At 33.9% G+C, this 21,099-nt stretch overlaps 2 long non-coding RNA genes across 2 annotated transcripts in view; one reads left to right on the top strand and one right to left on the bottom strand.

Moving 5' to 3' along the window:
• LOC146998556 (uncharacterized) overlaps positions 1-21,099 on the top strand; it is a 123,174-nt gene that overhangs the window by 67,788 nt on the left and 34,287 nt on the right. The window lies entirely within an intron of this gene.
• LOC146998557 (uncharacterized) lies at positions 2,321-8,180 on the bottom strand. The gene is made up of 3 exons (XR_015039325.1): positions 8,107-8,180; positions 5,466-5,555; positions 2,321-2,455 (listed from the first exon to the last, which is right to left on the bottom strand). It is a non-coding gene; the product is annotated as an uncharacterized LOC146998557 (long non-coding RNA).

Consider the following 21,099-nt stretch of genomic DNA (forward strand, 5'->3'; position numbering starts at 1 on the left):
TCAACCTCCTGAGCGCTTAATGTCACATCCCAGTATATCCTTAGGACATCCTATCTACGTCCCACCGACAGCGTATGGGATGTTATCAGGATTTGAAACACTAGTTACAATATCCCTTTAACCTCTTAAATACATACTCTCAACTGCTTAGTGTCACATCCCAGTATATATGCAGAGGAAAATTCCAGTGAAAGTATGTGAAGGTGCGATGATCTAAAACCTACTTTTTTTTACACAGATAGTCTCAAATCGTTCTCCAATGGTTACTATGGAAAAATCAGAAATGTTGAAAATATTTATACAACTTATTTTGTTTTTAAATCTGAATTTGTGAATAGATTAAAACTGAGCAAGGAAATTAAAATGAATTATTAATACAAAATATTAAAACTGAAAATTTTGCTTTTATTTTTAAGATATTAAAAATCTTTTGATCATTTTTAAACATCCAATAGCCCCCAAATTGAATTATTCATAATTAAATTATTTTACAAAATCAGTTTCTAATTTCAGTTTATTCGTATTAAAAATTGAATAATAAAATTACCCATTTAATAATCTTTACATAAATGAATCACCTTTCTTTAAAACATGTAAGGAATTTATAGTGTTTTGATGACACTGTTGGGAAATTGTTAAAAGGAATAAATTGTATTTTTAAAACTAAATCAATTCCTAGCCTCAGAATAAATAAATATGTTTTCGTAACATGAGAATGCTGCAGGCTTTTTTATATATTTAATATTTAGTTGTAAAAATTTGACATTATGTTAACAATTCTTTATATCATTCAAAAGGTAACTCATGAAGCTCTTCTAAAATTCTATCTTTCTGCTCACACAATTAAAAAAAAATCTGAAAGGCCTCAGATTTTAGCAGTCACTCAAAGAGGCTAAAAGTTTATGAATGCATAGATTATCAATACAGATGGGGCAGTAGAAATAGCAAAACATTTTATAAGATACTGACACTAGAAAGTTATATATCTTCTATATATTTGAAAAATGAAGAAATATATCATGTAATTATGTAGAAATATTAAAATGTTTTCAATTAGATACATCATGAATTAAATGCATTTTACATCAATCAGATTAAAAATTAAAAAAAGCATTGTTAAGAACTGTGTGTAATGCTTTTAAATAGCTTGACTTGTTAGTCAATAATATATTAGATTTTAAAGGTAAATATGTTAAATTTTGCCAAATGGAAAGACTTGAATGAAAAGCGAAACAAGTTTACGACTGACAATATGAAGTCACATTTCAAAACTAATAGCCCTTTTAGATTAAAAAAAAAAGTTCTGAAAATAATTTGCAATGTTTCATTGGTATTATTTTACGCAAAATTCAGTAAAATGAAATTTACCCGTTGAAATCAGCACCAAATTAAACTTTGTAAATTCTAGGACATGTTAAAGGTTGTCTCATCCAGAATTTTATTACTAACCATTCATTTCAGAGCAAAATAAAACAGTAATTGCCATTTATATGACAATCAATATCAAAAATTTAAATCTGCATTTTACGCAACATAGAAAAACTTCAAAAGATCTACTGTTTACCATGCAATTAAGGCATTTTATTCTGCTATCAAATCTACCAATTATTAATTCCATTAAGTATATTCAGTTTACTCTTTCTGCTCAATATATGCAATGTAAAATTTTCCATAAATTTATTAATTCATTTTATTTTGAAGTGAGCTTTTATTCAACTCTCAATGTCAACGAGAATGTTTAGTTCATTTTTTATTCGGTCTCAAAAGAGAAATCAAAATATGTGGATTTATGTACCTGTATTTATGAATCAAAATACATGAGAAATCACAGTGAGAAAAGCACTGCTACCTTAAACTGTGATTATATATAACAAATGCAGTGAATTATAGTTAAAAAATGGTGAAAATATTTATATTTCTGAACTATTTCATATCTAACATTTTCAGTTTCGCATATGTGGCAATTTAAGAACTTTTTTACGTATACCAATTTTTTGAAATATCTTCAAATTTTTGTATCTTCAAGGAAAGCTTATTCTTTCACCTTTAGTATATAAGTAATGGTAATTTACCAGATAAAATTACTTAATGGGGAATACAGAAAAATATCTAACCACTTACTTTTGTGACTTCATCTGCAAAGAGACTAAAAAAGTAGTTCAGCTAAATCTGCTATAATAAATATTTATAATAATGCTAAATTATGCAATATCTATTAATATGACAAATTTTTGTAAAGCTATTTATTTAGATGAAAAATAAACACATTCAGAAATTTATGGCACTATATTATGATTAACAGAGGAAAAACACTTTTCAAAATTCAAAATAGTTTTTATTAATCAAATTTATCACATTTTGTTTGAATTCATGAAAAACAATCTTATATCCATGTATTCTTATGTATATAAGAACTCTTGATAAATTGGATCTCTGTCATTGCCTTTCACAGCACCTAAAATAAAAAAAAAAAACACTCACAATTACTATATGTGAATATAATTCATAATTAAATTTAAACAAATGACTATTAGAATGCAAATTAAAGGAAACATTTAAAATATTTTAACATTTAGTACCTATAAACAGAGTAGCAATTATTTGATTTTTCGATTATAGTAACATAAACATGGGGGATGCCTTTTAAAATTTTTTATGTCAGAAAATAAACTCAAACCACCAGCTGAACATATGAGCAGTTTTATCAATCAGCCACTGGTAGGTAACCTGGATACTGAATCAACATATAAAGTTGCCAAGATAAAGAGAGAAACAAAATTATGATAATCACATCTTACCTATTCATAAAACTATTTTAAATTTAATGTGTAGGCAAGTCCAAAAAGAGTGAGAATGAATTTATTTTGCAACACAAAGTAAAGTCTTGCAGGAGCAAAAAAAACTTGTCTCATGAGATTGGCAAGTAAAAAATAATTAACTGCATCTGGTAACATTTATCTGACAACACATAAGTAATTGTAAGCTACGTGCAGAAAATAAAATCTGATCAGGGGCGTAGCTAGAGGGGGGCAAGGGGGGCATCTGTCCCCGGGTGCAGAATCCAAGGGGCACCAAACTGATGTTAGAACATTTTAGAATTAAATGTTTTCCATCCTTGGCAAGCAGTAGGGGGCACGAAATCTTCAGTTGTCCCTGAGTGCTGAAAACCCTAGCTATGACTCTGAATCTGATCATGTTAATGCAATTTTAAACTTTTGAATTTAACCGCAGAAATTTACCAAAGAAGTACTTGTAACAGTAGTACATGAAGATGTGGCTAATCTTTACTGTATGGTACACCTTGGTTTCTGTCTGAAAAAAAATCGCAAAGTGGTATTGGTTGTTTGTGAAATGTGGAATCCCATTGCGTCAAATAAGATTTTCGGTAACCCTAATGTTGATAATGTTGGCGAAAGTAGCCTTTGGGAAAAAAAAAAAACTTTTTCTTTGTCAATAAAAAGGAGTTATTTCTACAAATATTGCCAACGTGCTGTGATAAATTTAGTTTTGGGCTACTTTTTTTAATAGTAAACCTTTTATACGGTCCCAGGTTTTTGGTTCTTACCATTCTTTTCAATTGCTGTGTTTGGTTGCACGGAAGTGGTATGGTCTTGTATTTTGAACATGCTATTTATTATTTTGGTGTGGGTACCATCGTTTGAGTATGTCTGAGGTGACTAAGAGACGAAAAATTTAATTGAATTGCTTACCTGGAGGATGGTGGTGGGAAGCCTAAACATATGCATGTGAAAAAAAAGGTATGTTAAAAAAATGACGTTTAATTTATTTTTTTGTCTCTGTGTGTTAATTTTTGTTAGAAGATTTGTTGTTTAATGTTTTTATGTTAGGAAATATGTATTTTTGGTAACTTATTCCTCTCTGTTTGTGTATTTTTGGTTGTCTGTGTGTTAAGACAGTGGCGAATTGTTTTTGGTAACTGATATTTTTAACTTTCTGATTTTCTTAAAGTGAAAATAGATCAACGTGTACATGGACAAAATTAAGGCAGTGCACAATGCCCAGTTTGTGCAGTTCTCTGTTTTAATAGGTCGATGTGTACATGGACACAGAGTTTGTGTATGTCTTTGACTTCTTATTTTGGTTTTGTGTAGCGGCCACCTTGAAATTGGAGCCGATCCTCTCAGGTGACGATCTTGATATAAAAAAAAAGAAACGATTCGCCAAGGGTTACAGTAGAGTAAATTTTTACCAAAGATGTTCTACCATAATCACCATTTCAGTGGTTTAAACACTAGTGGAGCAGTATGCAGAGATGAAGATTTGAGTTTTGTTTACACAGCATGATGGTTTAGGCACTCCAGCCATTACAGTGAACAAAATTATAATAAACATAGCCACAATAATTGTCTATAAATATTGATGTATAACACTGCATTAACTAATATATTTCTTATGCTAGTATATACAGAATCCTTAATCAAAGGGAAAATCAGAAGACTGTGCATGCATTTTCCTTTAACTGAAACATGGATTTGACCATACAAATCTCAGTCTTACGGGACATGCCACACTATGCAGATAGACAGTAAAAAGTGCTTGTGTTGTTTTTATTTGTTAGAGGTATGAAATAAATATACTTCTAGATTTAAATTTTTTCTTTTCTTGTTTTACATTTGGATTACCTATCAAAAAGTAAGGAATTTTGATATTATTACAATATCGGAGTTAAAATAACAATTATTGGACATGAAGTTAAAGTAATGAAAATTTTAAATTAGGTTAAAAAGTAACCCTTAATGTGGCATATTTTTGAATTAAACTCTATCGACATTAAAAACAACAAAACGTCCCTTTTTATTAAGGACTTTAATTAACTAATTTTAAATACGGAGCTATGAATGAATTTTTTCCTTTGCATGTTATAATAACTGAAACAAAATTACTCTGATACAGTCAAAATTCCTAAATGCAAGTACATAAAATTTACTTTAGCAATTTAAAGAGATGAGACACACTGAACACATGAAAAAATTTCTATCAAAGAATAATTTATTAAATTTGGCCCGTTCCATAGTAAACTTTAACCATTAGATTACATTATTACACCGTGTTATCAGTTTGAAAAGCAAGTCATATGCCAGATCTTGGATGTAAAAGAAATGCACAAAATAATATACAGGTTATTGAAAAATGATGTATACCAATGTTTATAGATATGATTAAATGTAACAGAAAATTTACTGTCACAACCACATTTTTAAGTGAAATGTATTATTTTAACATTTTACAATATTTAAGGTATGGCATTAAATGCAACATTATGTGCCTGGATATAAGTTAGTAAATTTAAAAAAAAATAATAATAATCAAAGAATGAATGTCATGAAAAATTTCAAAAACAAGCAGAATTTAATTTAGAAGACCTTTAGACACTTATGATAAATAAATTTGAGAATTCTTCACCCAAAATTAAATTATAATTAACTAAAACCAGTTTGACTGACCTTCTACAAAATCCTTCAGCTGCAATTTTTTCTAGCTTGAAAACCAAATTCTTCTCCACATGGTAATAACATCTTAACCAGTTGAAATTCCTGCAGAAAGTTTGATAACACAGTAATAGAATTAATAGAATAGAAAAATTAACACAAAAGTATAGAACATCATTTAAACTTAACATTATTACAAATTTTGGTGCTTTCTGACTATCTGCAAAGCTGTGAAAATTGGCAAAATGGTTAGTTTATGGTTCATATCTACTGCTCTGTTCACAAGTAGTAATTCAAATAAGCACTTTATAAGAAACAAGAAATTTTAGGATGCACACACACAAAAATATATACACTGGGTCAATATTCACATATTTTTCATCCAATGGAATACTATTCAGAAATAAAGATTAAATATAAAGCATGTACATACATGTGTGTGGTATGCATATTCATAGTTTGCTATTATTGTGTGCATACTCTTGCTGTTTTAGCATAAGTTGAAGCTGTGAGGGCAGATGATAAGAAAGTATCAGAATTTTTCATGTATAAGAAAAGATTGCCCTGACAATAGTATCTCAATTGTTTAACACTGACATTTACATAGCGCATTAGAAATATATAGTAATATATGTATAATAAAAAGATAATTGCATATTATTTATTCATTTTTTTTAAATGCCAAACTTTAACAATTCTTTCACATATAATTAAACAGAATTCTTTCACATGAACATCTAAAATCCATTCTTAACTAAAGAATAAATAATAAAACCATGTAAATTTCTTATCAAGCCCATCATTTCCGAAATGTCTACTTCTGAAAGTTCCCAGCATTTCTCAATATATCATTAAATTACTAAACTAAGCATCAATGATCGTCTTGTTCGCTAATGTGGCAATATCTTTCACACTTCTTTGTTACCACAAGTAGCAAGTAGGCTTCAATAAATATTTAACTGTTACATGCTACTTTTGTCTAAAATTTGTACAAATAATAAAATTAAATGAGCTCTTTATAATATGCTAAAAGAAATAATTTTGTATGAAAATTTGTATGTTATATATTGGCCTGATTAATGATTCTGGAAATAATTCGGGTTTTCAAAGTGCTTCCAATAATTCAAATTTCAGCTTGTGTCAAAATAAAATCTATAACACAAAGATAAGCAAATTTCCTTATGAACAATGCATTTTAACATTATTCAATCACTGGCAATCACACAGTACTGATTGCTTCAATAAACATTACTGTAACTGTGTTATTTAAAAGACTAATGTTTTAATTATTTCCTTAATTAAAACATTACAGTCTTTTCCTCCTTCTAACACCAAAAGAAAACCCAGATAAGAAATATAAAAATATCAGTAAAAATAAATTATATTATTGAATGACACTTTACATTAATTACACTTATGCATATATTATTTTATTATAAATTATTTCAAAATCAAAGAAGAGAAGGAGAAACTTTAATATTGACATTTCTAAAATGATATAAACATTAATCATTTAGTACAGTTTGTTATTTCAGGCAAAAAAAATTCACTTTTCTGGATAGCATTTATATTTCCATCTCACTTTCAATGAAACATTAAGAGAAATGCATATAATTTAAACACCAGTTTATTTTATTTATCAGACAGATTATGTCAACTCGAAAAAAACCTATCAGTAAAATTCGGTAGTAATAATTCTGAATGTTAGGCAACTTGCAAGATTCAACAAAAATTATCAATACTTTTATTATAATGACAATACTACAGTAACATGAACATAAAATTAAACTGCATATAACTATAAAATAAGCCAGCATATAATAATGGTGCATTGGTTTCTAAAACAATGGGCTTGATGAAAAAATACATGTATTATGGTAGCTATTCATATTCTTCAGCTTTCCTAATATTCTCATGTTCACTTTACATAACTAAAGTATCTAAAATACAATAAAAATGCAAACAATATTTATGAGAAAATGTTAAAAGCAATCATAAGCATTTGATTGAATGACCATATTTTGTCTTCCTGCAAGTCGAATCTTAAAATGATATGCAGTTTGAAAAATGCTTAATCCTTTTATAAAATATTCAAAAAAAATTAAAAAAAGGACCAAAAAAGGTACTGTTCTGTTATCAGGACCGGGTTCAGAATTGTATTTATGTATGCTTGTATATTTGTATGTTTGTGTGTCTACATATACACATCTATGCACATACTTACGAACACAGGTTCATACATTTCCGATTCTGGTCCCAATAACAGAACAGGACCCCCAAAAAAACTTGAATTACAAACTAGATTAAGATAATGTTTCAACCATACATATTTTGGACAAAACAATGCAAACTCTTATTTTTATACATTTGTTCAAACTATTTAACATAAATTTATTGCTGCAATAAAATAATAAGCAATCTGATCACACATATTATTTTGAAACTGAATGCATAAACTAGACTAAAAAAAATTCAGTCATAAACATTTGGATAGCAGGGCAAATTAGATATTTGAAAAGACAGCCAGCCATTGAGATACACGTAATTCACGACAGAATGGTAACAATTCATAAAGCTGTGAAACATTTAACTGTCAAAATGACATAAATTCGAAAAGCAAAAAAAGTAAACATACAAGTATTGCAATTGAACTTACCTTTCATGCAACAAAAAATATCCATACAAGTTAAACTCAAGCGCAGCCATTCTGGATTTCGTTTCAAATCAGACAGATGTTTACGGATTTGCGGAAGAATACGAGGAACTAGTAGTTTGCCGGATACAATGTGCAATGACGCGAAAGAATATAGTTCTGTAGAACTTCCTACATTATTCCGTAATAAACAGTACTATTTCCTAATTTTTTCTTTATCTAATTAATTAATTAAAAGGGAAATAGTTAAATAATGCCGAATTCATTTTTAATGAAATGTAAAATTTTGCATGTATGGGACGACCACCTTCCGTCCAATATTTCTGAGAATATAAACAAATTTTGGAATCTGAGAGTATCAGTAAATAAATATATAGAATATCGCCTCTCAAACGACCACTTCTGAAAGTGACCAATAGTTCTGAGATTATAAATAAATATTGATATTAAGCATTATTTCTATAAGACGACCATCTCTATATAAGACCAAAGTTTCTAGAATCTTGGATAGTCATCAGAGATGTATCTTTACTGCGAAATTATCGCACGACTGTAATTCAATATCAATAACAGATCGCGCGATTGAAAAACATTTTCTGTCCTGTAATTAGAGGAAAAAAAATTTCCTTATGAGGTATTTCTCCCGCTTTCCTAGCGTGCCTTCGTGCTGTAATAGTTCTGCACGCTGGGCCGGTATTTCAGAGGTCCGTGGTTCGATTCACGGCGGAGGCGGTTGCTAATTTTTCATCTCTACGGCTTCCCAAAAAAAAAAAAAAAAAAATCCTAATGTCTCTACAGTGGCGCCCGAATTAAAAAGGTGTTGGATGAGGTATATCCACACCCAGGATTTAGTGATTGGATCCCCTTAAAAAAAAAGTCGGCCTTTAAAAAGAGAAGTAATATAAGGTATTTCTCCTAGCGTGTCTTCGGCCCACCAGCGGCCGAGCGGTAAAGTCGCTGAACCCTGGTAGTGCGATCCGAGGTTCGAATCCCGCGAACGGGCTGGCTGCATGGATGTTTTCGTGGTTTTCCCCACGTGTAACGTGTATACGAGCCAGTTTCCCTTAGAAAGTCCTCCACGAAGACATCCCTCCCCTTAGGCAGATAGCCCTAGTGTGCTTTGCCATAATTAAATACACCACCACCACACCTAGCGTGTCTTCGTGGTGTATTTCGTGGTTTTCCCCACGTGTAACGTGTATACGAGCCAGTTTCCCTTAGAAAGTCCTCCACGAAGACATCCCTCCCCTTAGGCAGATAGCCCTAGTGTGCTTTGCCATAATTAAATACACCACCACCACACCTAGCGTGTCTTCGTGGTGTAGTGGTTCTGCACACTGGGCCGGTATTCCAGAGGTCCGTCCTTCGATTCCCGGCGAAGGCAGTTGCTAATTTTTCATGTTTCCTGCTTCCAAAAAAATACCTAATGTCTCTATACCCAAATTAAAAAAAAAAAAATTCGTTTCCGTAATTAAATATATATATATCTAATTTTACCTATATTTGTAGTAGGGTTTGTAATCTGTAAGTAATTATACATGTAATTTATACATTTTTTATAAAAAAAATATATGTTATTTAGAATTTTGCAAATATTCTAGAAAATGCTAATCCATTGAAAAAAATCTTTTCCATGACTAAATAAATTTTTAAAAACGTCAGAAAAAATAGCAGTTAAAATTAATAACAAAATAACAAGAATAAATCATCAATCATATCAATATTTTTAATGTACAGCATTTAGAAACAACTTAGTAAAATACATATGAAAAATAAAATAATGTGCAAGTTTCAGATGTGCAATGTCAAAAAATTAAAACTGGTAAATTTGAGAACAAATATCCTCAAAATGTTTGACAATGAAAGTCCTCCGGACAATGCAGAATGAATGTCCTCAGGATGTGAAATTGGTGAACTCCTCAGGACATCTGAGAATCAACATCTTCAGGACATCCTGTCATATCCCGGGACATAGCGACTTAAATAAGACATCCTCAGGATGTTAAATTACGATCTCCTCAGGACATCTGAGAATCAACATCCTTAGGACATCCTAAGTATGTCCCGGGATATTGCGACTTAAATGGGACATCCTGAGGATGTTTTGTGCTATGGGGGAGAATCTATCACAAAATTCTAATTCATAAATTAGTAAACTCAGAATTAAAATAAAAGTTTAGAAATAATTTTAATTTATCTCAGTTAATCTCAGTGGTTTAAAAGTTAGTTAATAAAACTATATGATTTTTTAATGTTTTTTATGTTTAATAAAAACAATAAAAGGCAAAAATTTTTACTTCTTTGAACGAAAAAAAAAAAAAAGATATATTGTAATCATGAAGAATTTCGGGTATCACATTTTAAAACAAACCTTCATTTCGACCATTCGCTAATCAATTCGGACAATTTTTTTGTATGACGTCTATACGTAAGGACAAAATAAAGAATTATTTTTTTCGAAAACGGATTGTCAAATGGATTTAAAATATACTCAAAAGGGATATTTTACATGACGTCTGTACGTGGTACATATGTATCTCACATTAACTCGAAAATGATTAGCTGTAGAACCGTGAAATTTTCTATATATCTCACATTACGACGTATGTAACTCACATTAACTTAAAAGTTGAGTAGCCGTAGAACGTTGAAATTTTGTATATGGGACTGCTGTAGCAGTAACTGTGTATATAACACCTTCGTATTTATTTATTAATTATTGTTCATTGAACGGGAGTTAGTTTGTTCCCCTTGAAAACTAATTTCTGATCAATAGCAACGATTACTTGCTTTTAATTTAATTTCTTTTTCAAAGTTTGAAATTTTTGTTAAATTTCAAACTTTGAAAAAATGTTATTCATGATTTACTTCAAGTCCCCGTCAAACATTTTTATTTTAATTTAATTTCTTTTTCAAAGTTTGAAATTTTGTTATTCATGATTTATTTCACGTCCCCGTAAAACATTTTTAACAATTTACATTCAAGTTACTTTAAAAAACAATTTTCGGAATAAAACTTCCTACCTATGGATTCACTCTTTTTAGATACTTCTACTAAAATTAATATTAGGAGATAATATAATCAATATTTCTTTGGTAAATAAATTATTATTATTTTACTTTCCAGCTGTTGCGCAAGTATTATAATAACTTGTTTTCGAACTACGTGAATTTAAGATCATACAACATTATATATATATGATAGATTTTAATAGAGTTTATTTTGTTTTATTAATTATATGTATATTGACTCACCCCTTTACTCAGCCTTTATTTTCTCAATTGTTGGTCTTTTCATATATTTTCTAATTATAGTAGTGTATTAAATGAAGAAAATATTCAACTCTTCTCAAAAAAAGTATTAAATAAATGGCACAGCTTTAGTATAGCCCACCTGGAATTTTAAACAAAAAAAAAAAAAAAAAAAAAAAAAAAAAAAAAAAAAAATCCACCATGAGCGGCGATAAATGATATGATCTGGTAACCCATACTATTCGCCAAACGCAATGTAAACAAGAGGATGGAATTACGGTTACAGCTAATTTAGTAGTCAGTTATTCAATTTCAATACAAATTACCGACACATCCGTTTACTCAAAGTTTAATGCACGTGCCCTGTATTCTTACTTTTCCGGTATAGATTTCTCTTAAAATTTGTCTCGCGCTGCGTTGCAGGAGGAAATACAACATTTTAAATTAGAATTCTACTAAAATTAATATCTAAATACACAATTCGTAACACTGTTATTGGCGATTGTTTAACGCTCAGATACCGTGAATACTATTTTGTATATATACTTTTGGCTACTTGAGGTGATATTTTTGCGTTTAGTTATTGCTTGCTCTAAAACTGCTGTTAGTGATGTTGTAATTAAATATCAGGAGATTATAAAGGAAAATTTAAGGTGGGAGTTTTCAAACAAGCGTAAAATTTTGGGAACAGATATTTTATGTATGAATTAACAATAGAGTATGAACTTTTTAGAGGATTTTTGATGGATTGTCGATTATTGAAGGATAACGTTTTCTGTGAAAAATGTAAGATACCATTCTGATTAGTTAGTCAGAAAAAGTCATCGAATGGTAGTATTTGCAAGAAATGTACGGCTGAGAAATCAATTAGGCTAGGATCTTGATTCGCCTGTAGTAAGCTCAATTTTTCTAGAAACTTTTTTTTTTTTTCCCCAACGCGAATCAATGGAGTTGCTTATGCGCGAATTTCTGCAATTCTCCGATTTCTTTTAAGTGAAAGAAGATTTCTTAGTATATGAGCAATGCAGAGTTTATTCAATTTCTGATTTTTAAGTAAAAAGAGATCGCTATATACGTGGGCTAAGCCAATGCAGTGCGCAATGCTGAGGTTGTGCACGTGCCTAGTTTGTGCAATTCTAGGATTTTTTTTAAGTGAAAATAGATCGATGTGTACATGGGCAGAGCCAATGTAGTGCGCAATGCCGAGGTTGTGCGCGATGCCTAGTTTGTGCAATTCTAGGATGTTTTTTTAAGTGGAAATAGATCGATGTGTACATGGGCAGAGCCAATGTAGTGCGCAGTGCCGAGGTTGTGCGCGGTGTCTAGTTTGTGCAGTTCTAGGATGTTTTTAAAGTGAAAATAGATCGATGTGTACATGGGCAAAGCCAATGTAGTGCACGGTGCCTAGTTTGTGCAATTCTAGGATGTTTTTTTTAAGTGAAAATCGATCGATGTGTACATGGGCAGAGCACTACAGACCAGGCTTCCGGCCTCAGGTATAACCAATCGCAATAGTACCTGATCTGTAGAAATTATCTACTATCTACTTCCGCCACTGCCAGGGCGATCCCCGCAAACCAGCGGCATTTATTGAGTCTAAGTCAGAAGTTACCGATTCACAGTAATGGTTGTTACAATGCCACCTTTGCAGACGTTGTCTGCTACATGAAAAGATGTAAGTGCTGTACTGAGCTGAGTATTATTCATATGCGCGTGTAATTACAATTGCTCTGATTGTGTAATGTTCCATCGGCAGTAATGGGTTAAGAGCACTGCATGAAATTTAGTACATTGAGTTAGTAAGGTGTCCGGACTTCACTACAAATCGTTATTGGTGAACTTGGCTTAATCTATGCTGCGTATCTGTCCGTGTCACATACTAAAGACATACTGTACATACATACATACATAGCATGATGATATACATAGCATGAAGATTACATACATAGCATGCATATTATACATAGCACTAAAAATTACACATAGCATTAAAAAAAATATACATTGTATCAACATTATTACTGTTTTGCTCAATGAACAAATTATATAACTTACTATCCGCACAAATATACTCATTAGTAGCTGTGCACACAGAATATTATAAACATTAAATAGGTCCTAGCAGCCACACGTTATTTACATATTACATAATATATGCGTTTCATAATATGCGCTTACATAATATATAGGATTATAAGATAAATAATTAAATACTCGAATGCAGAACATTGCAAATTTGAATAGGTAAGTAAATGAATGATACTGAGATACTTTAATAACGATTAATAGTGAGTAACTAAAGAATAGTATTTAATACTAAAGCTCATAAGTGCATAACAAAGTTCGCAAATAGTACTATAAGTTTCAAAATTTCTTAATTTAATGCAAAACATACAGCTGTGTTTCAGGAATTTTGTGCGGAAATCGAAATGATGCAACTATCTTATAACTATTAATACTAAGTAAGCGCATGATAAATTCTAGATTAGATATGCTTGCTTAGTAGGTTACACGATTTGCAATAAGGCATAATTACATAGCAGTAAAATAATAAAGAATATAGGGAAGTGCTATGGCTGACATGACTTAGTGCGCATTTTGATTACATGACACTTCTTGGTAATATGCAATAAAAACATAAGAGATAAAAATGGCAACATACTGAGATGAATGAGTACTAATAATGAAGTTTCTGAGTACAGTAAGCAAAGCACAGAATACCATGGTACAATGATTAAACAAGCATGAAATTTTGTACAACTGGCAACACATATTATTGATACGCATACAGGATCTTACATTACTTATGGCAATGCTTAAATATACATAATATAATACATTCTTAAGATAATTTGCTTATGAAACATACTTATAAGAGTGTCAGTTCATTACTTAATGCTGATGGGAATCCACTTACATATATATACGTTGGATTATGTATTTACTACATTCAATTTAAGTGGAAGGCATAAGATAAGATTATAATGATTAAATTAATATATTAGACACGTTAATGTGTTGACAACATATACTGTAGTTACAAAATTCAGATTAAAATGAAAGCATATGATATCAATTATAATAATTAAGTTAATACTATAAACACATCGAGGATGATTATTACAGTCAAGTAAAAGTCACATAAAGTGTAGCATTTAAGGTAATACGTTAAATGCATCTAACGAATAGGATAAGAGTATGATGAAAATAATATGGACATAACAGTAGCAAACAGATATTACTTATCTGGTAGCAGGGTTATGCGCTGGGAGGTATTAGGTAACAAATGAAAAGTGTACCCTGCAGAACTTGATGATCTTGTGAAGCTTAAAGCACGCACCCCTCCGTTCTAGTAACACTTTTGTCCATTCCCTCCAATATCTATCTGAAGGAGGACGCATGTGGTGCGCCTCTGTCAATCTGCATGTAAATGCATAATGGTCTGGCGTTCCGATTAGTCCACATTCACAGAGATCACAGTCTCTAAGTCCAAATCTGTGTAGGTAATCACGAAACGGGCCGTGCCCAGAGAGGAACGTAGTCAATGAAGATGAGTTGGAGAAGACAAGGTCTGTAACTTTTGGGATAAATTTATACGTCCTTCGACCTGTCCGGGAAGTATCCCATCTTTGCTGCCATTCTGCGTAAAGGTCGCCGCGTGTAATCTTTTTGAGATAAGAGGAAGGCAGAGGTAGAGCATGTTCTGGCAGGAAGATACCCGAAGCCGCTTATTTTGCCTGTTCATCCGCCAGCTCGTTGCCGACTACACCTGTGTGCGCTGGTACCCAGCTAATGATTGGACGATAATTGAGTGGGAGGTTGACTAATGCCCTTTGTATGTTGAGTACGAAGGGGTCTCGGCTGGCTGGTCCTTCTATGGCGGCTATGCTCGACAGTGAGTCACTATAGATATAGACAGTTTCTTGGTGACCATATGAGAGATCGATTGCTTTTTTAATAGCTAACAATTCAGCTTGGTAGACTGTGTTGTTCGGATTGAGTCTACGTTTCCAGCGGTATTTGATTTCTCCATCGATCATTGTGCATAAGCCGCATCCAGTGCCATCCTTTGTTTTGGAACCATCCGTGTAGATGGCTATTGAGTTCTGCCGACAGAGAAGTGTCTGCGTGTATATATTTTCCGCGAGGTTATGCTGGGCTGGGTGGCAGGAATAGTCAAAGATCTTGTGCATATATTCCGAGGTATGCAAGTTCCTGTTCCAGAGTTTATAGTCTTTCCCAAGTCGGAGAGTATTGGAGATGGCCGCCTCTCGCTCTGCCACCAAGTCTAGTGGTGGTATCCCTGTTAGGACTTGCAGTGCCGCTGTTGAAGTTGTCCTGTATCCTCTGCTTATTTGCAAAAGGTGTGGGCGTTGGAGTGAGTTAAGTAGGCGCCTCTCTTGTACCGTTAGATGTTTTGCCCAAATGCCGGATCCGTATAAAACTATGGCCTGAGTAACGGTGAGATACCAATGTTTTAGCAGTTTCGATGGAATGCCCCAGGTTGGAGCCGCTGTTCTCTGCATGTAATTTTTAAGACTGTCTGTTTTTATTTTTAGATACTGAAGATACGGAAGCCAGGATAACCTTGAGTCAATGATTAAGCCTAAGTATTTGAGTTGTTTAACTATCTTGATGGGGTTGCCATAAAGTTTGATGGATGGATTCCTTTTGAGAGGTCTTTTGGCGCCTATGAGCAAAGCTTGGGATTTTGAGGCAGAGATCGTGATCTTGTGGTCCCTTGCCCAGAAGCTAAACTTGCGAGGTAGAATTGCGCTGTCATTTCTAATTTGGATCTTCCATGGACTATAATCAAGAAGTCGTCCGCGTAGGCCAGTATGTCACAGTCCTGGCAATTGTCATCAAATTCCTTGAAGATTGAGTTAGCAACTATCGACCAAAGTACTGGTCCAAGGCATGAGCCCTGGGGGCATCCTTTCTTTAGGTGATGTCTGACTATACCATCGTTCGCTGTATACTGGAGTGTGCGTTCGCTGAGGTAACTATGAATTAGCTCTTGTAGTTCTGCCGGGCAGTTCATCTGAAATAAAGCCTGTATAACGTCTGGCCACCACAGGGAGTCCAATGCTCCCTCGATGTCCAGACTAATGATCAAGGAGTGGTGCCCCTTGTTTCTGTTGCACTCTATCAAGTTCATTAACTTGGAGATGGCGTGTTCTGTAGAAAGTCCTCCTCGGAAGCCAAATTGCCTGGGGTCTATGGAATTGTTTCTTTGTAGGAAAAAATTTAGTCTTCCAAGTACTACCCTTTCTAGCAGCTTGCCAAACGAGGGGATGAGACATATTGGCCTGTAGGATGTGGGTTGTTGTGGATCTTTGCCCGTTTTATGGAAGAGTGCTACCTCTGCATTTTTGGTCGATTTCGGAAAGTGTCTATTCTTCCAACAGGCACCGATGTACTCTTCGACTAGGTCAGGCGCAAAAGCATAAATCATGCGTATTACGGCATTGTCTAGCCCGTCCGGGCCTGGTGCCTTCTTTGTGTTTAGGTGTTTGACGATAGCCTCTATCTCATGCCTAGTAGGAGGGGGTTCCAAAGAAGTCTGATATCTGGTGAAGTTATTGAATGAAGATCTTATCTCTGATTGCGCAAGGTTGTCATCTGTCGGTGGGTCTTCTTTGAAGAGTGACTTAAGTATGTAGCTGATTGCTTCGGTTTCACTAGTGGCTGTTGGAGCTATTGACAGGGGGATTTGTGTTGGTCTAAAGACCTTGTTGGTTGCAATCTTGAAAACCTTGTCGTATTTCTCAACGGTGCGAGAGCAGTATTCGCGCCAGGAGTCTTGCTTGGCTATAGAGATCTGTCGCTTATATTGCGCTTGTTGTATTTTGTAACGGGCGAAGAGTGTCCTGCGGACCATTGGCTCCTGTGTGGATTGAGCTTGCCGTCTCAGTTTTCTGAGTTTGCTCCGTTCCTGTGACAATTGGGGTGTCCACCATGAGGCTGATGTCCGAATTTTAATTTTTTTTGTCTTGAAAGTCTTGCGGCAGGCATCAGTGCATTGGTCAATTAATTGGTCATAGGCTTTGTCTAGAGCTACTCTGGTCGTGCTATTCTGAAGTGCTGTTTTAATAGAGGGGATGAAGGGAGAAAGGTGTTGTTCCAGTTTTTGTGTCCCACCATATGCCGTCTTAAATCTTTGTTTAATTACAATGCTGCGTGGGGATTGCAAGTTAAACATGATAGCTTGATGGTCACTAAGAGAAGGGAAGTCTGCTACTGTCCAGGCTGCAATATGTGAGGATAGCTGTGGTGTTGCTAAAGAGAGACCAGGCCAGCCTCTGGCACGTATTGTGTCAAAGGTGGGAGGGGAGTCGCTTTTATTGAGGATGACCAATCCATGAGAACTTATGAAATTTATGACAGGAAAGGAGCGAGGACTGTCTGTTGGTGAGCCCCAAAGGCGGTTAGCAGCGTTAAAATCCCCGCAGATCTGGATGTGGGTTAGAGGAGTATGGTGTAAGAAGTCAAGTTCAGTTAGGAGGTCGTTGATACTGAGACTAGGGGGAAAGTAGCATGAAATGACCATGAGGCTTCTCTCTATTGAGTCCAGAATGATGGCAATTGTGTGGTTTGTCGTTCTCCAGACCATGGGATTCATTGCACCGTTATAGACGATCATAGCTAGCTTGTTATGGGAAAGAAAAATTTTGTTGTGTGAAGTTGAGCCAACTGGAAGACCTTCTTTAGTAATATAAACCTCTTGAAAGATACCTAAGTCCGCCTGCTGTTGGAATTGGACATGCAGCATGTGACTTGTGGCTACTGAGGATCTTTGTAAGTTACATTGTATGACTTTGAGAACTGGAATTCTTGATCTTTGGGTGTTATCTAATGTTGTCCTGCTGTCCGCAGGAGTTTCTGGACCGCAGTCCTGTATACAGGACATTGTCTTGAACTAGCCGCGTGGTGGCAGTCGTGATCTGTACCTTGTTGCTGATTTGCCAATGTGCAGTTTTTGCATATAGGATGCTCCTTGCAGGATCCTATGGGCATGGAATGTGGGCCTGCGCACTGCACACAAGAGGGTTGTTCTTGGCAATTCCTGCTGATGTGGCCTAGACCTTGACAGTTGAAGCAACGAGGGACACGGAGGTATCTTCTAAAAGGGCAGGAGAAGAAGCCTAAGTAGATGCGGCCGCTAGATCCAAGCCTGTTGAAGTAGTCCCTATCCAATTGGATAATCCAGTTATTCTTGGAGTTGGATTGGTGTAGGGGAGTTCTTGGGTGGATAGTCCCTACTTTGTTGGACGGGAGATGTAACTCAAATGCCGTAACGATGTCTTTTGTAGTGAATTCTTCCGGTGCACCAAAGAGGATTATCGACTCTCTTCTTGGCTTTGGCTCTCGAAGGGTGAGTGAATCTTTTAAAGATGGTACTTGTTCTATTGAACTTTTCAGCTTGAGTAATTGCTCGCGGGTGTTACACCTGACTAAAAGCTCTTTGGATCTTGTGGTGCGAATCTGCTCTATAGGGATGCCCAATCTAGAGGGGTTTAGCTGAGAAGTAAGCTGCTTTTGGATGGCAATCGGGGAAGTGGTGGAATCTATGGGGGCTAGAAGTAGGACGTTGTCCGACAGCTTTTTCTGTGGCCGTTTCTTTGTCCGTTGAATCAAAGTGAATGGACCTCCCTTGTCTTCTTGAACTTCCTGCTGTGCCTCTGCAGTGGTGGGGAGATGAGAGGAGGTTGGAACAGAAACTGATGTTGAGGAAGGTTCGAATAATGTTAGCAATTTCTGCAGGGAATCTGCTTGTCCGTTGTAGACTTCCAGTTGTGCTTGATGGGAGTTTATTATTAATTCCTGTTCAAGCACCAATTTCTGAGCCAGGTCCACAAAGTCCAGGATTATTTTGAGATCCTCTTTGTTCAGTTTGCGTTTGGCGTTGTTGGCTGCCAGGAACCGGGAAATGAAGGCGATCTGAGCCAAAAAGTTCTGCGTTCTTGAAAGGGATGAGTCGATAACGGGTGGACACGGTAAGCCTTCTGATGTAACGGAGGGGGGTGTGGAGGGAGGGAGTGAGGAGTCTTTAGCGGCCATTAGAAAATGGTCATATGATGAAATGGCATACACAGTGATTGACAACAGTATAATGACTGATAAAATGGCGAATTAATAATAAAGGTACTATACACTTATTGGTGTAAAGTAACAGGTCTTAAATGCAGCTTTGCAAAATAATTAACAAGTATTTGGTGTAGGTGACAAAATGGCCGACATACAGAATTTAGAAAAAAAATTAAACATACATATGCTAATACAAAATCAAAACACTAATTAATGCAATTAAACAAAATTAATAATATAGAATGATGCAGTAATATATTCCAAGATAATAAATACTTCTTTAGATGGTAAAATACCAGAATTCATTACTGAGAAATTGATTTACAAAAATAAAGCAGTTGTTTAAGACTTAGAATCTGTCAACTGTAACTCTGTCAACTTTTAGATACTGTCAACAGGTAATATCACATATACGCTTATTAATATAGGCAATTAAAGAGATAATGCAGTACCAAATATAGAGATAACATAAATTAGCACTCTGGCTCAACAACGAAAATAGCCTAACGAGATTAATTTAACAATGAATAAATGATGTACTTAAGGTATAAATGCAACATTTTAGAGTAAACAATTAGATATATGAACAGTCGTTAGTAATGAAAATCATGAATGCAAGCATTTTAAATACGATTAAAACATCTGTAAATAGCTGGGATATTAAATAGAAAACTCCCCTTAAGTTTCTGAACTACCTAAGCGGCTAGGTTTGAAAATTAATTACTAATTAACAAAAACACATTTTAGCAAGAGATCATTATAAACCACACTAAAGTATATGTAGATTAAGATTAAGAGCTTAGTAAATGTATAAGAACATTTCAAATCAGTTAAAAATTGCTTAAAAGTGACTGTAGCAGCCGAATTTACTTCAGTAAATACTCTAAGACCTGGTTATGCTGAATAGAACCAGTGTTCATAAATTTTATACATATTAATTTTTTTTAATTAAACAAAAAGAATGATCAAAATTCTGCCTCGACAAGTTTGCCAAACTCGATCTACTATATTGATATAAAAATTTTGGTTGTTCTAAGTATATTAGAAAAATATGACACTTTATATTACAAGAGGTACATTGAAGAGTTGACACGCAGACGGGAACCAGTGAACATCTTACTATTAAGATTGCTGTTGCATACAAGATATTACAAAAACATAGTTATTAAACATTTAGATGTGATGTACAAAGAGAAACTTTCAGTTAAGAGTAGATAGGCGTATTAAATGCTAATAGCTGTATTACAATTAATATAAACTATTGAGTTAAAATTGTTCAATCATAGAAACTGTGATACAAAGGAAGTGCCTGTTACTAGGCTCTATTGAGCTGTGTATGTGACCTTTGCCAAGGACGAGTTGTTGTTGCGTCCTCTTGGCAAGATGGCTGACGTAAAAAATCAGAGTCAACAGTGCAAAATTACATAAGATATTACGATTTAACTAACAATGCTTTAACATGAATTATCAAAGATAATAGGAAAATACACAGCTCAATAGCAAGTTAAAAATTTGCCTACTTTGGTAATGATGAGATGAACTTGTTACAACGAGGTAATCCAAAGAAATGAATTTTACACAATTAATGCACTAATTTTGAGACTTAGAAAAAAAAAACCCATACACTTATCCTATGCTTCACAATGCTGTAAACAC

The sequence above is a fragment of the Stegodyphus dumicola genome, chromosome 2 (genome assembly GCF_044657685.1).
Source record: "Stegodyphus dumicola isolate Sdum_Otavi_A_Nest chromosome 2, ASM4465768v1".
Lineage (NCBI taxonomy): Eukaryota > Metazoa > Arthropoda > Arachnida > Araneae > Eresidae > Stegodyphus > Stegodyphus dumicola.